At 37.3% G+C, this 15,552-nt stretch overlaps 1 long non-coding RNA gene across 1 annotated transcript in view; it reads right to left on the reverse strand.

Moving 5' to 3' along the window:
* Positions 1 to 15,552, reverse strand: part of LOC133243504 (uncharacterized) — a 46,789-nt gene that overhangs the window by 8,361 nt on the left and 22,876 nt on the right. Inside the window, exon 2 of the long non-coding RNA XR_009735100.1 lies at positions 15,211 to 15,317. This is a non-coding gene — a long non-coding RNA (uncharacterized LOC133243504). The remainder of the gene's footprint in view (positions 1 to 15,210; positions 15,318 to 15,552) is intronic.

Here is a 15,552-nt window from a genome sequence, read left to right on the forward strand (position 1 = left end):
ATCCAATATGACTGCTGCTGCTGCTGCTGCTAAGTCACTTCAGTCGTGTCCGACTCTGTGCGACCCCATAGGCGGCAGCCCACCAGGCTCCCCGTCCCTGGGATTCTCCAGGCAAGAACACTGGAGTGGGTTGCCATTTCCTTCTCCAATGCGTGAAAGTGAAAAGTGAAAGTGAAGTCGCTGAGTCGTTTCCGACTCTTAGCGACCCCATGGACTGCAGCCTACCAGGCTCCTCCGTCCATGGGATTCTCCAGGCAAGAGTACTGGAGTGGGGTGCCATTGCCTTCTCCGTCCAATATGACTAACGTCCTTATAGGAAGAGATTAGGACACAAACAACACAGATGTAGGGATAACCATGTAAATTCACAGGAAGGAGGTGTCCATCTGCAAACCAAGGAGTGAGGGGTCAGAATAAACAAATCCACTGACACCTTGAACTAGCCTCCAGAACTGTGAGAAAATATATTTCTGTCATTTCAGCCACCCAGTCTGTGGATTTTGTTACAGCAGCCCTAGAAAACTAAAGCATGAAAATAACATAATTTCCAAATTAATTAGACAACTATGTAGAACTTAACGGAAGTACAGTGATGGCATAGGTAACACAGAGCTCATTTAAGGCTCATTTACATGGCTTTTCACTGAATTCAACTTTATTCTATCACATACAGCTTCCTGTGATACTCTCATGCAAGTAAATTCCTGTCAGGGTTTAAAAACCCTCAAATTTCGGCTTTTTTATACTCAGGCTTTTATATTACTGCTCTTTTATAATCACGCTTACATCATCTTCCTAGAAGACTTAATGTAAAAGTCTATATGTTTCTATTTAAAAGGTGGTTATAAATACTAGATATTTTGTCCCTTGAACAAAACTGAACAAGAGCATGTTTACATACTTATTCAGCAAGAGAAACTAAGGTCTGCCTAAAGAGGTCGCCCTAAAAAATACCCATGACTCAGCATCCCAGGGTTCTGGAAAGCCATTAGTCCCACTGTCTAACTCCAAAGACTGTTGTCATAAATCCTTCTCCTCAGCAGATGTTCACACTTCAACAATGTGACTGTTAGTAAACGTGAAGTGAGTATTGATATTTTGCAACAGTTGGAGAATGACAAATTCAAGGCCCTGCAAAATTCAGGGCCCTGCATCTATATAGATGCCATAAGAGTTAATACAGAGGCCTTTAGATGAGAAGAGGAAACAATTACAACATAAACCTATTAGCCCTTGAAAAAGTTGAAACTCACATCCTCTGCTTTCCTTCTCTTAATTTAGGATTGCTATACCAGACATGAACATTGGGCCATAAACTCAGCTGTGCTAGAACTGCAGATTTATGTATCTCTTTAGAGTTCATTTTAATTCCCATAATGATCTTCCATTCCACTGCCATGCTGGTTATACTCCATCTGCCCCATATCCAATCTCACCTCCTCCCCTGCTTGGTTCTGTGCCCCAGGATGCTAACCTCTATAAGCTGTATATCACACACTCCCTTGTTCTTGGGGCTTCCAGGTAGATTTGACCAATGGAATGAGAAAGCAGGTGATAGCCAATTCCCCACCCTCACTTCTTTGCTGTTGGGCAAAGCCCTCAGCAGGATACAGCAACCTTTTGCGATGTAGGGCAGAATACTGGTTTGTGGAGAAATCTATGAATTCCTAGGTAAAGTGATGTCAGACAGGCTGGAGCAAGGCATGTAGGAGAGAAATCTTTCCAAATGTTAACAGTCATTTTAGGGGACTTCCCTGGTGGACTTCAACCAAAACTGAAGATGATACATATTCCATTGGGCAACTCTAAATGTAAATGAACTCAGCCTCAACTAGTGGTTCAGTGGTTGACTCTGCCTTCCAGTGCAAGGGGTGCAAATTCAACCCCCGGTTGGGGAAGTAAGATCTCACATCCCACAAGCTGTGGGGTGTAGCCAAAAGATTAAACAAAACACTCAGTCATTTTAGCTCAATTGGTTCTTACTGGCTGAACATCAATCCTTATTCTTCTCCAATCCATGACCCTCCCTGTGGGAGTTAGTGTGAGGTTTCTGCTAGACTATCCTGTGGCCTAAATGAGGCACACTGACCTCACAGAATTACAACCCAATATTTTCAAAAAGAAAACAAAACTTTGATTCCATAGTATCAATAAACATCTTAACTACTATGAGCCTCAACTTCTTCAACCAAAAGTGAAGATGATACATATCCCATTGGATAACTCTAAAGGTAAATTAGCTTAGCATGTGTAATATGCTCAGTAATATGAATGGCACCTAGTTTAAGGATAGTACTGGAGCAACCAGTACCAGTCTATGATCTAAATGAGGCAAAGTGAAATACATACATACATGTATGCTTTGAATTTATAATCAATATGAGCAAGTATATATACTTGATAAAGCAATACAAAAATCATTACTTTTCAAAATAATACGAAATATTTTCTTTTATTTTATTGCTTGGATTTACTTTTTCAATGGAAAATCAGGATGGATCCATCCCCTGTTTGTTACAAGATAAAATTCTGTGACATTGTAATATCAACCTTACCCCAGCACAGTCCTGCCCACTCTCAACAGTTGCACTTTTACTGTGTTTTTCTCTCCTAAATCAGAAGAAAGTACTTTATTTTAGATTCTGAAAAGTTTTAAAATAAGCAAGGATAGTATTTTTACATTGAAATGAACCATCTGGTCATTTTATCCCATGCTAAAACTAACATCCAGAGTTACTGTAATGTTTATTTATTGGATTATTTATTCACGAAAATAATATCACAACTAATAAATTGCCATGAGTAGTCAGGAACTGCTTTCAACAATTTCTTTTCCTTTTTTATGCAATAAAATTATCTTTAAGAACTAGAATTTAAAAATGTCTATGAAAATTTGAACATTAGGAAATCTAGATACATACTTTAATTCTGCCACCAGTAATTTCATAATTGCCAACAATTCACTCAATTTCTTCACCAGCTAAATATATGATTGTGATAGGTGATCCTTAAGGAACACTTCAAATCAAATATTATATCTTGGTATTCCTGAAGTATTTTTAGCATAAAATAGCACCTAACAAGGAGAAGGCAATGGCACCCCACTCCAGTACTCTTGCCTGGAAAATCCCATGGATGGAGGAGCCTGGAAGGCTTCAGTCCATAGGGTTGCTGAAGGTCGGACACGACTGAGCAACTTCACTTTCACTTTTCACTTTCATGCATTGGAGAAGGAAATGGCAACCCACTCCAGTGTTCTCGCCTGGAGAATCCCAGGGATGGCGGAGCCTGGTGGGATGCCGTCTATGGGATCACACAGAGTTGGACACAACTAAAGCAACTTAGCAGTAGCAGCAGCAGCACCTACCATACTTTCAACATATTCATATACTTGCTAGGGCTTTCCTGGTAGCTCAGCTGGTAAAGAATCCGCCTGCCATGCAGGAGACTTTGGTTTGATTCCTGGGTTGGGAAGATCCCTTGGAGAAGGAATAGGCTACCTACTCGGGTATTCTTGGGCTTTCCTGGTGGTCTTTCCTAGGTATATCTCCTAGTCCAATGCATAGAAATAGAAAGTTGGTAAAGTTGGTAAAGTATCCACCTATAATGCAGAAAACCTGGTTTCGATCCCTGTGTTGGAACGATCCCCTGGAGAAGGGAATGGCTACCAATCCAGGGTTGGGAAGATCCCCTGGAGAAGGGAAGGGCTACCAATCCAGGGTTGGGAAGATCCCCTGGAGAAGGGAAGGGCTACCAATCCAGGGTTGGGAAGATCCCCTGGAGAAGGGAAGGGCTACCCACTCCAGTAGAATTCCTGGAGAATTCCATGGACAGAAGAACCTGGCAGGCTATTGTCCATGGGGTTACAAACAGTCAGATACCACTGAGCAACTTTCACTTTCATACATTCAGCAATTATATCTTGAGCCATATGTGTTTAATAATCACAGCAAACCTACTTTGCAAATAAGAAATAAACTGTGATGTTAAGTCAGGATCTTACAGGTAGTTAGAGAAGAGTCATGGCTTGAAATGGTCATTTTGAATTCAAATTCTATTGTCCTGTAAATATTGCCTTCTTTTTATTATGATTTTCCAAGATACACTGAAAGCTTAAATGACTGAAAATAAAGTTTCACAAGTAATCAGTCAGCCAGGAATTAGATAAGCAGCAATTTTAGTAAATTTGAAACACTGATAGGTATTCAAAATGTGTCAGTTAAGAAATGTGGAGATATTCTTAATCCTTTTATAAATAAACTATGGATATAATTCTGCATTTACAGAGAACAGAAAAATAACAGCTTCAAGAAAGAACACCCTCTTTCTGCCTCAATGGAGCCAGAGATTGTTTTACTCTAAGCAAATACCAGGGGTGTGGCACCTGCTGCCTATTTTCCTGCTGTGCTTCTCAGGCAGGTGTTCTTTGTTGACTGCCTGTGGAATTCAATGGATGGTTGGCTCATAATCTGCAAATCGTTGCTTACATATTTATTTTTATAGTCAGTAGACTGTTTTCTGGATAAATTATACCAGTTTCCTAAAATTTACATGAAAACAATGACTCTGCTTTCTACTGGTGGAAGTTTCAAAAAGACTCACAAGCTAGGAATGTTTGTAACTCTTCTATAAGTAGAAAAGACTAGGAAAAATAAGCTCAAATGAATACTTAAAAATTTAACACACTTTAGCTTAGTAAAGGGGAGTGACAATGGCCATTTCTATGGCTGTGTTGTGGGGATTAAAATAATTCTATAGACAAAACATTGTTTTCTTAAATGTGAGATGAAACTGCTCTTGGCTAACCATTAATCTCATTTATAAAGTCTTAAAAAATATCTTTCTGAAACAGTGATGACATTTTCTTTCATACTATGCAATGTTTTTCTACACAGAGTGCTGTAAAAAATAATCCTTGGGGATACAGAACTTGAACTTCAGTTCTATTTATTGATGCAAAAGCATCAGTAAATAGAAATGTCAGTAATTAGAATCAGTAAATAGAAATGACACATCATTTCTATTTGGATACAGTCTGATGTCAGTTCTGAGTCATTGAAATTAAATCTCAAAGTACTTATTTCCCTGGATAATGCAATAGAAAAAAAAAACCCATCAATTGATTGATAAATTTTTACAGCCAATGCTATGGTATCAGGACCTCAGGCAATTAGACATTTCAAGCTCAGTATATCTACTATTTGCTGATGACATGGTCTTTTACGTACAAAGCCCTTGAGATTCCACAAAAAACTTAGAATAAATGAATTCAACAAAGTAGCAAGATACAAAATCAACACAAACAACTGAGTTTCATTTCTGTATACTATAAAGAATAATTTGAAAATGAAATAAAGAAAACAATTTCATTTACAATATCATCAAAAGGAATGAAATACCTAGGAATAAACCTAAACAGGGATATGAAAGATTTGTACATTGAAAATTACAAAACACTGCTGAAAGGAAGTAAAGAAGACACAAATAAATGAAAGACACTCTGTGTTCATGGACTGGAAGATTTAATATTGTTAAAATGTCCATAAGGTCTGAAGTGATTTTCCTATTCAATGCAATTTCTATACAAATCTCAACAATATTTATTTCACAGAAATAGAAAAATATCCTAAAATTCTGATGGAATCTCAGTGGAACCTAAATAACCAAACAACCTTAAGAAAGAAGAACAAATTTGTAGGCATTATACTTCCTAATTTCCAAACATATTACAAATCTACAGTAATAAAACCAGCAGCATGATACTGTCATAAAGACGGACAAATAGACCAATAGACTAGAACAAAGATCCCAGTATCAACCTCCACATACATTATCAAATGATCTTCAGCCAGGGTGCTAAGACCACTCAATGGGGAAAAGACAGTCTCTTCAACAAATGGTGTTGGGTAATGGATATCCACATTCAAAAATGGAAAACGGACCTTTTTCTTACACTATATACAAAAGTTGAATCAAAGTAGATTATAGAACTAAACATAAGACTTATAATTATAAAACTAGAAGAAAACATTGGGAAGCTTCATGACATTAGACTTGGCAATGAGTTCTTGAATATGATACAAAAAGCACAAACAAAAAGAGCAAAAATAGACATTAATCTAAAACCTTTGTGCATCAATGGAAACAATCAACAGAGTAAATAAGAAACATCTAATGGGAGAAAATATTTACAAATCATATATCTGATAAAGGATTGATATCCAGAATATAGATAGAACTACAACTTGACAACAAAATATAACCCAATTAAAAATGGAACAGGACATTAATAGATATTTCTCAAAAGGGGATATTTTGTTGTTGTTGTTCAGTAGCTCAGTTGTGTCTGACCATTTGCAACCCCATGGACTGCACCAGGCCAGACTTCCTTGTTCTTCACTATCTCTCAGAGTTTGCTCAGATTCATGTCCATTGAATCAGTGATGCTATCTAACTATGTCATCCTCTGCCACTCCCTTCTCCTCAATCTTTCCCAGCATCAGGGTCTTTTCCAATGAGTTGGCTCTTCGCATCAGGTGGCAAAAGTATTGGAGCTTCAACTTCAGTATCAGTCTTTCAAATGAGTATTCGGGATTGATTTATTTTAGAATTAACTGGTTTGATCTCCTGGTGGTCCAAAAGACTCTCAAGAGTCTTCTCCAGCACCATAATTCAAAAGCATCAATTCTTTAGCGCTCAACCTTCTTTATGGTCCAGCTCTCATATCTGTACATGACTACTGGAAAAGTCCATACCTTTGACTATACGGACTTTTGTCAGCAGAGTGATGTCTCTGCTTTTGAATAGCAGAGTGATGTCTCTGCTTTTGAATACATCATCTAGGTTTGTCATAGCTTTCCTTCCAAGGAGCAAATGCCTTTTAATTTCATGGCTTCAGTCGCTGTCAGCAGTGATTTTGGAGCCCAAGAAAATAAAATATGTGTCTGCTTCCACTTTTTCCCCTTCAATTAATATTTACCATGAAGTGATGGGACCGGATGCCATGATCTTTGTTTCTCGAATGTTGAGTTTCAAGCCAGCTTTTTCACTCTCCTCTTTCACCTCCATCAAGAAACTCTTTAGTTCCTCCTCACGCTCTGCCATTAGAATGGCATCATCTTCGTGTCTGAGGTTGTTGATGTTTCTCCTGGCAATCTTGATTCTAGCTTGTAATTCACCCAACCTGGCATTTCACATGATGTACTCTGCATAAAAGTTAAATAAACAGGGTGACAATATATAGCCTTGTTGTAGTCCTTTCCCAATTTTGGACCAGTCCGTTGTTCCATGTCTGGTTCTAACTGTTGCTTCTTGACCTGCATACAGGCTTATCAGAAGACAGGTAAGGTGGTCTGGTATTCCCATCTCTTTCAGAATTTTCTATAGTTTGTTGTGATCCACAGTCAAAGGCCTTCATGAAGTCAATGAAGCAGAAGTAGATGCTTTTCTGGAATTTCTTTGCTTTCTCTATGATTCAACAAATGATGGCAATTTGATCTCTGGTTCCTCTGCCTTTTCTAAACCCAGCTTGTACATCCAGAAGTTCTCAATTCATGTACTGTTGAAGTCTAGTTTGAAGTATTTTGAGCATAACCTTGATAGCATTGAAATGAGTACAACCAGATGGTAGTTTTGGCATTTTTTGGCACTGCCCTTCTTTAGGACTGGAATGAAAAGTGACCTTTTTCAGTCCTGTGCTCACTGTTGAGTTTTCCAAATTTGCTGATATATTGAGTTGCAGCAGTTTAATAGTGTCATCTTTTAGGATTTCAAATAGCTTAGCAGGAATTTCATCACCTCCACTAGCTTTATTTGTAGTAATGTTTCCTAAGGCCCACCTGACTTCACACTACAGAATGTCTCACTCTAGGTGAATGACCACATCATTATGGTTATCCTGTTCATTAGGATCTTTTTGTATAGTTCTTCTGTGTATTCTTAATCTCTTCTACTTTTATTAGGTCCTGACTGTTTCTGTCCTTTATCATGCCCATTCTTGCATGAAATGGTCCCTTGATAATTCTAATTTTCTTGAAGAGATCTCTAGTCCTTCTCATTCTATTGTTTTCTTCTATTTCTTTGCACTGTTCATTTAAGAAGGCCTTTTTATCTCTCCTTGCTATTCTCTGAAACTCTGCATTCAGTTGTATATATTTTTCAATTTCTCCCCTGCCTTTCACTTCTCTTCTTTCCTCAGCTATTTGTAAAGCCTCCTCAGACAACCACTTTTCCTGCTTGCATTTCTTTTTCTCTGGGATGATTTACCGCCTCCTGTATAATGTTATGAACCTCTGTCTGCAGTTCTTCAGGCACTCTATGAGATCTAATCCCTTGAATCTATTTGTCACCTTCACTGTATAATCATATGGGATTTGATTTAGGTCATGTCTGAATGGCCTAGTGGTTTTCCCTTTTTTCATCAGTTTAGCCCTGAATTTTGCAATAAGGAGCTCATAATTAGCTCCAGGTCTTGTTTTGTCTGACTGTATAGAGCTTATCCATCTTCAGATGCAAAGGTGCATATATAAATGGCCAAGTATGAAAAGATGATAAACATCACTAATCATTCAGGAAATAGAAATTAAAACCACAATGAGATATCACTCCATATTTCTTTACTATCAAAAAGGTAGAAATAACATGTGTTGGAGAGGATGTGGAGAAAATGGAACCCTTGCAGATTGTTGTGGGATTGCAAAATGGTGGAACTGCCATAAAAACCAGAATGGAGGTTTCTCAAAAAATTAAAACTATAACTACCATATGATTCAGAAATCTCCCTTCTAGGTATATATCCAAAAGACTTGATAGCAAGGTATCAAAAATATATTTGCACCCAAATGTTCATTGCAACATGATTCACAGGAGCCCAGAGATGGAAGAAACCTAATGTTTGTTGAGAAATACACAGATAAATAAAATGTAGTATATACATACACTGGAATATTATTGAGTCTTAGAAAGAAGGAAATTTTGTCACATGCTACAACGTAGATGAACTTTGAGGATACAATGCTAAGTGAATTAATCCAGTCCCCAAAATATAAGTACTGTATATTTAACTTAAATGAAACATCTAAGTAGTCAAATTCATAGAAACAGAAAATAATGGTTTCCAGGGGCCAGGGGAAAGCAGGAAAGGGGAGCTGCTGATTAATGGGCATAGAGTTTGAGATTTACAAGATGAAAAAGTTCTGGAGATCTGTTTCACAATAAAGTGAATATACTTAATGCTAGTGAACTGTGTCTTAAAAATGGCTAGGATGGTAAATTTATGTTATGTGTTTTTTTTACAGCAATTAAAATAATTATAACTAGATTAGTTCAACAAGAATATTGTCAATTTTATTTGTTCTCTTAAAAGAGAATATACAGTTGACTCAAACAACATGGGAGTTAGGGGTGCTTAGCCTCGCAGTCCAAAATCCACATATACCTTTACAGTTGGCACTCTGTATTCATGGTTCTGTATCCCTGGATTCAACCAACCATGATGGATTGTGTAGTGCTGTAGTGTGCACTTATTGAAAAAAATCCATGTATAAGTGGACCCTGACTGTTCAAATTTGTGTAGTTCAAGGGTCAACTGTAGTTCCTACTAACATTTAACAAGTTTCTCCTACAGCACTCACCTAGCCTGTGAAATATATATTTTAGAGCACTGATCTGAGGAAATGTACTTTCAAACAAAGACTGAATGGTAATTACCTTCAGTCTATACAGCAGAACCACAACAATACTCATAGTGATTATTTGGCTGTCAGTAGCACCAAAAGTAATATTTAAGATCAAATTCCATATAATTTCAGCCATCTTAAGAGAAAGAATATTGGAGTGTGGCCATCTTTGTCTTTATGAAATATACTTAAAATTTAAATCCGTGTGGAATGATCATTACAAATAAGGCTACTAATCTTATTCATGTTGCTGTTGCTAAGTCACTTCAGTCGTGTCCGACTCTGTGCAACCCCATAGACGGCAGCCCACCAGGCTCCCCTGTCCCTGGGATTCTCCAGGTAAGAACACTGGAGTGGGTTGCCATTTCCTTCTCCAATGCATGAAACTGAAAAGTGAAAGTGAAGTCGCTCGGTCGTGTCCGACCCTCAGCGACCCCATGGACTGCAGCCTACCAGGCTCCTCCATCCATGGGATTTTCCAGGCAAAAGTACTGGAGTGGGGTAGGTTTGCTTTTCACATCGTGACAAAAAATAAGCCCTTCCTACATACAGGACCATTTTCCTAGGTCAGAAGACTCTACCTGCCAAATTGCCAGTAAACAAAATACTATTCTGTCATTGAACTATTTCATATTTTAGCTCTTTGGATCCAAGTTTCTTGGAAGAAATTAGTGTAGATCAGGGATTCATTTCTTTTATTACAACCATAGGGATAAAATAAACTCCAGAAGCTTTTTGTTTTTGTTGTTAAATGTCTCTTAGCAACATTTTGTGCAATGAAGAGTTTTCTCTTTTAAAAATACTGCTTATAAATGTGCATCTAACCTTTTACCTATGGTAGAAATGTTAGAGTCATCCTTCACATTTTCCTTTTCCTTAGAAAAAAATCACCATGATTTGCTTATTTTATCAAATAATGTAAACAAATCTATTCTTTTGTTATCAACAGCCAGTGTTGAGCTTATTAAGAATGTAAACTCTGGAACAACATATCCTGGGTTTATTCCAAGCTCATCTAACTCTTAAATCTGATCTTCAACAAAGTACTTAAGCTTTCTCCATTGTGGTTTCCTAAAAATGCACATAATAATAATTTCCGTTCATATGATATTTGTATTAAATGACTTATTACACTAAAAATTATATATTTGGCACGTTTGTTGTTGTTGTTTAGTTGCTAAAGTGTCCGACTCTTTTGTGATCCTATGGACCTCTCAGGCTCCTCTGTCCATGGGATTCCTCAGGCAAGAATACTGGAGTGGGTTGCTATTTCCTCCTGGGATCTTCTTGACCCAGTAATTGAACTTACATCTCCTGCTTGGCAGGCAGATTCTTTACCACTGCACCACCAGGCTGACATCTAAATAATGTTAACTTTTATCAGTATTATCTCTGTTACCATTGTCATAGTTTCAACTCCTGTGGTCTCATCACTGGAGAGCTATAACAATCACTGAATTGGTCCACTTCAATTCCATTCTCCAAATACCATCTAGAGTGACCAGTCTAGAGTACAAATCTGACCACATCACTTCTACACTTAAAATCCATCCACAGTTTTCTACCACTGACAAGACTGAAAGACAAAAGGTCCTTATATGGCAAAGAAGAGCCTCCATGATTGGATGCCATGTTATCTCTTCAGCTTTATATGATGCCTTATAGCCTCTCACATGACACTTCCCAGGATATGGCATGTTGTATTGTACCTTCATACAAGTGAAACCATGCTGTGCCCACCTGCATTTCTTTGACTGAGAGTTTTCTCTGACCATCAAAGCCCATTTTATCACCTGTATGTCAGGCAGAAAGTGCTGGGAAATCAACACCTCCCAGGAGAAAACTTTAATCAATGACTAACAGAAGCTGGTGCATAAAAACTCACACTCCCATCATCCTCTAGTAATCACTTAGGAATAACTCTGAAATGCATAGTCCATACTGTCCTTCAGAATTCTCCAGCAGGATGAAACTCAAGCTACCCATAGCAAATACTTGAAAGCAAACTTTTTATTAAGATCATCTCCTCACCATCTTGGGGCTTCCCTTGTAGCTCAGTCAGTAAAGAATCTGCCTGCAATGCAGGGGACCCGGGTTCGATCCCTGGGTCAGAAAGATCCCCTGGAGAAGGAAATGGCAACCTGCTCCAGTATTCTTGCCTGGAGAATACCATGGACAGAGAAGCCTGGTGGGCTTCAGTCCATGGGGTTGCAAGAGTTAGACACGACTGAGTGACTAAAACATCACCACTACCACCTCACCGTCTTACTTCCTCACTGGTGTGTCCTGGTGTCACCTGCCAAATAAACCACTCCTTCTCAAATCCCACTGTTGGGATCTGATTTGGTGGATCACAAACTATGACCTTGGTAATTAACATTACCTGCAGCTATAGCCAGATATCTCATAACTAAACACATTTTTTTTTCACTTTTGTGAAGTCTAATGAAGACTGGTCAGACCTTCTCCATATTGTTGCCACACCATCCAGACCACACAGGCTAGGTCAGCAGGAAAAGCAGGATGAAAGAGGCACCCCCACTCTTGACTGCCTTAGCTAAGTGGAGACTTACACTACTTTCACGCATTGTCCATTTACCAGAACCTGTCTACAGCCTAACTTAATTACAAAGCAGATTATAAATTATAGATGGGATAATTGGTGAGTTCTCACCATTTCTCCCCTACTCAGTTTCTCATTGTTCTACAAAGTACATCATGGTTCAACACTTCAATCCTCTGATATTAGATCAGAGATATTTCCCATGTGATATCTTAATGCTTTTTATAAATGCCTATTCATTATACCAATGTAATTTATGTTTATGTTGGTTAGGCTGAACTACCACCCAGTGAGATCCTTGAATATAGAGATAATACTTTGCTTTTCTTTACTCCAACCTCTTAATAGAAAATAAGCTTCTCTTTGTCAAGGAACTTATCATCAGTATTTTAAAAGTTTCCAATTTTTGATAATCAAATTCCATAAACTTTTAAGTATAAAAAGTTCCATAAGCTTTTAAGTATTCCATAGTTGTTGAAATAGAAATTAATGTCTAGGGAGAAATCAGAAAGAAGTTAAGGGTAGTGTATTCTCCATGTCTCTGTCACATTACTTGTCAATTTCCTGGTATATTCAGAGAAAGTGAGAAGAAATCTAACATTAAAATAGAGAATAAACTGAGTGGTTTTTACCTCTAGTTTTCAGACTATCAATTTGAAAAATGGTTGTCCACATTTTATACTAATAACTATGTTAATATTTTGCTGATTTCTAGTAGACACAGATGAAAGTATAATTGGATATTTTCCCGTGACATATTAAAATATTATTTATCTCTAATTTTTACAAAGAATTATCAAGTTAAACTTATTACCACAGTTACCTCTTTCTTTGTAGGATATAATCTTTTGGCAGGGGATCAAAATGAAACTATATATTTCATATTTACATATGAAATACATAAAAGAGAAAAACAATATACAGATAGGGAAGGAGAGCATCTGTGAAGCGGCTTTTATTTGAAGCAATATGACAGACTTGAGACCTTGAACATTCCTTCTAAGGAAAATAAGAAAAAGTAGCATAGAATATAAACATCTTTTTTAAATGTTACCACTGATCTAGCAAGAAATAAAGAATAGACAAAAGACAAAAAAGGTAAAATGAAATGAAAATAGAATTCCCAAGATGTAAGAGAAATAAAGGTAAGATTTATCCTCAGGGCATCTGTAAACCTTGATGACCTTGAACAGAGCATTCTCTGCTGCTATGAAAGTCACAGGGACAGGAGCAGAGCCTAAGGCTTGCCCAAGGCTGGAGTCTAATACAACTCTCAGGTTAAAGCTAGGATCCAGAAAGGACAGATGTTCCACATAATGGTAATGAGAAATAAACCTGGCACACCAAAGGGACAACAAGTAAAGTTGTCTGTGTTGACATTCACCTTGTATGGAGGGGGAATACAATCTGCCCTGAGAATATTTAACAAAAGCACTCCTCACATATGTCTGTAGCCCAAATTCCCATAACCAGAAACTTCAAGAGAAGCCTTTAAGATAGGCTCTGGACCCCTAGATTACTGGCAGAATAAAAAAAATCCTTCTTGGGGGAAACAACTGTAACCCAGTCCTCAAATAATTCCCAAAAATAACAATCTAAGGGACATGAGATCACAGAAAAAAAAAATACAAAAGCCACAGAAACTAGTTACCATAATTAAGAGGCAGAACCAAGTGTGCAAAGAATTCCAATATTGGAATTCTTACAACCAGAATGTAGAATAACTATGGTTATATATTTCAAAATTGGGCTTCCCTGTAGCTCAGATGGTAAATAATCTGCCTCCAATGCAAGAGACCTGAGTTAGATCCCTGGGTCAGGAAGATCCCCTAGAGAAGGGAATTGCAACCCACTCCAGTATTCTTGCCTGGAGAATTCCATGGACAGAGGAGCTTGGGAGGCTACAGTCCATGGGATAGCAAAGAATTGGACATGACTGAGAAACTAACACTCTTATATATTTCAAAACATGAAATAGAGGTTTAAAATTTTAAATAAGAAATAAAGAAAAATAAAAAATAAGAATGCAGATCTAAAATAGAATCAAGAGATTTGTAGAAATGAAAACTAAAATAATTAAAATCAAAATTTTGATGGTGAGTTAAACAACAAATTAAACAGCTTAAGAGAAAAGAAGAAATGCAAGATGGATCCATAAGAATTCTCCTGAAAGCAGCTCAGAGAGACAAAGAGTTGGAAAATGTGTAAGAGACTAAATAAAGTATGCATGTATAAGTAGCTTGAATAAATACCAAAAGAAATAGGGTATTATATCTAAAATAGTGAGCAAAATTTGCTTAGTCGTGTCCGACTCTTTGCGACCCCATGGATTATACAGTCCACAGAATTCTCCAGGCCAGAATACTGGAGTGGGTAGCCTTTCCCTTCTCCAGGGGATCTTCCCAACCTGGGAATCGAACTCCGGGAGTTGGTGATGGACAGGGAGGCCTGGTGTGCTGTGATTCATGGGGTCGCAAAGAGTCGGACACGACTGAGCGACTGAACTGAACTGAACTCAATCTCTGAACTGTACACAGGTTGTTTCTTCTGTCAGGTTCCTTCCTGCAGATATTTTAACACTTTCTCCATCTCCCTGAAGTCACCTTACAAATATTACTTTTTTCACTGAGGCCTTCAACACTGTATTCATAACTCATTCTTTATCCCTTTTCCCTACTTAATTTTTCTCTAAATCATTTCATGCCATCTAAAACATTATTTATTTTATAATCTCTCTCACTTCACTAGAATGTAAACTCCTGGAGCATGTAACCTTTACTCTGCTTTATTTATTGTCATATGGTTAGTGACTAGAGCAGTTCCTGGTATTTTGTGACAAATAATGGTTGGATGAGTAAAGAATGAAAGAATCTGGAGATTTAAAAGTATTTTTTAATATAATCTTTAAGTCAGAAAAAATCATAATAAAATTATAAAATATTTCAATCTATATGACAAAATTACACATACCTAATTTGCAGAATATAGCTGAAGTGGTACTTAGAGGAACTTTATAGCCTTCAGTATGTTTATTCAAAAAGATGAATCATTTAAAAATAATTAACCAGGCATCCAACCTAAGAATAAAAAAAGAATGACATAATAAACTTCCCCAAAACAGTGAGGAATACATAATAAAGATTATAAATAAATAAAATAGGAAAAGAGAGGCCAACAAATCCCCACAAAACAATTATTTGAAAAGACTAATTACTTGCACAGATCTCTGATCATATTAATAAATAAAACAAAATAGAGGAGGCAATATTAGGAGTGAAAGAGATGACACAATTACAGATACAATTACACTGT

This window comes from Bos javanicus, chromosome X (assembly GCF_032452875.1).
Source record: "Bos javanicus breed banteng chromosome X, ARS-OSU_banteng_1.0, whole genome shotgun sequence".
NCBI classification, from domain to species: Eukaryota; Metazoa; Chordata; class Mammalia; order Artiodactyla; family Bovidae; genus Bos; species Bos javanicus.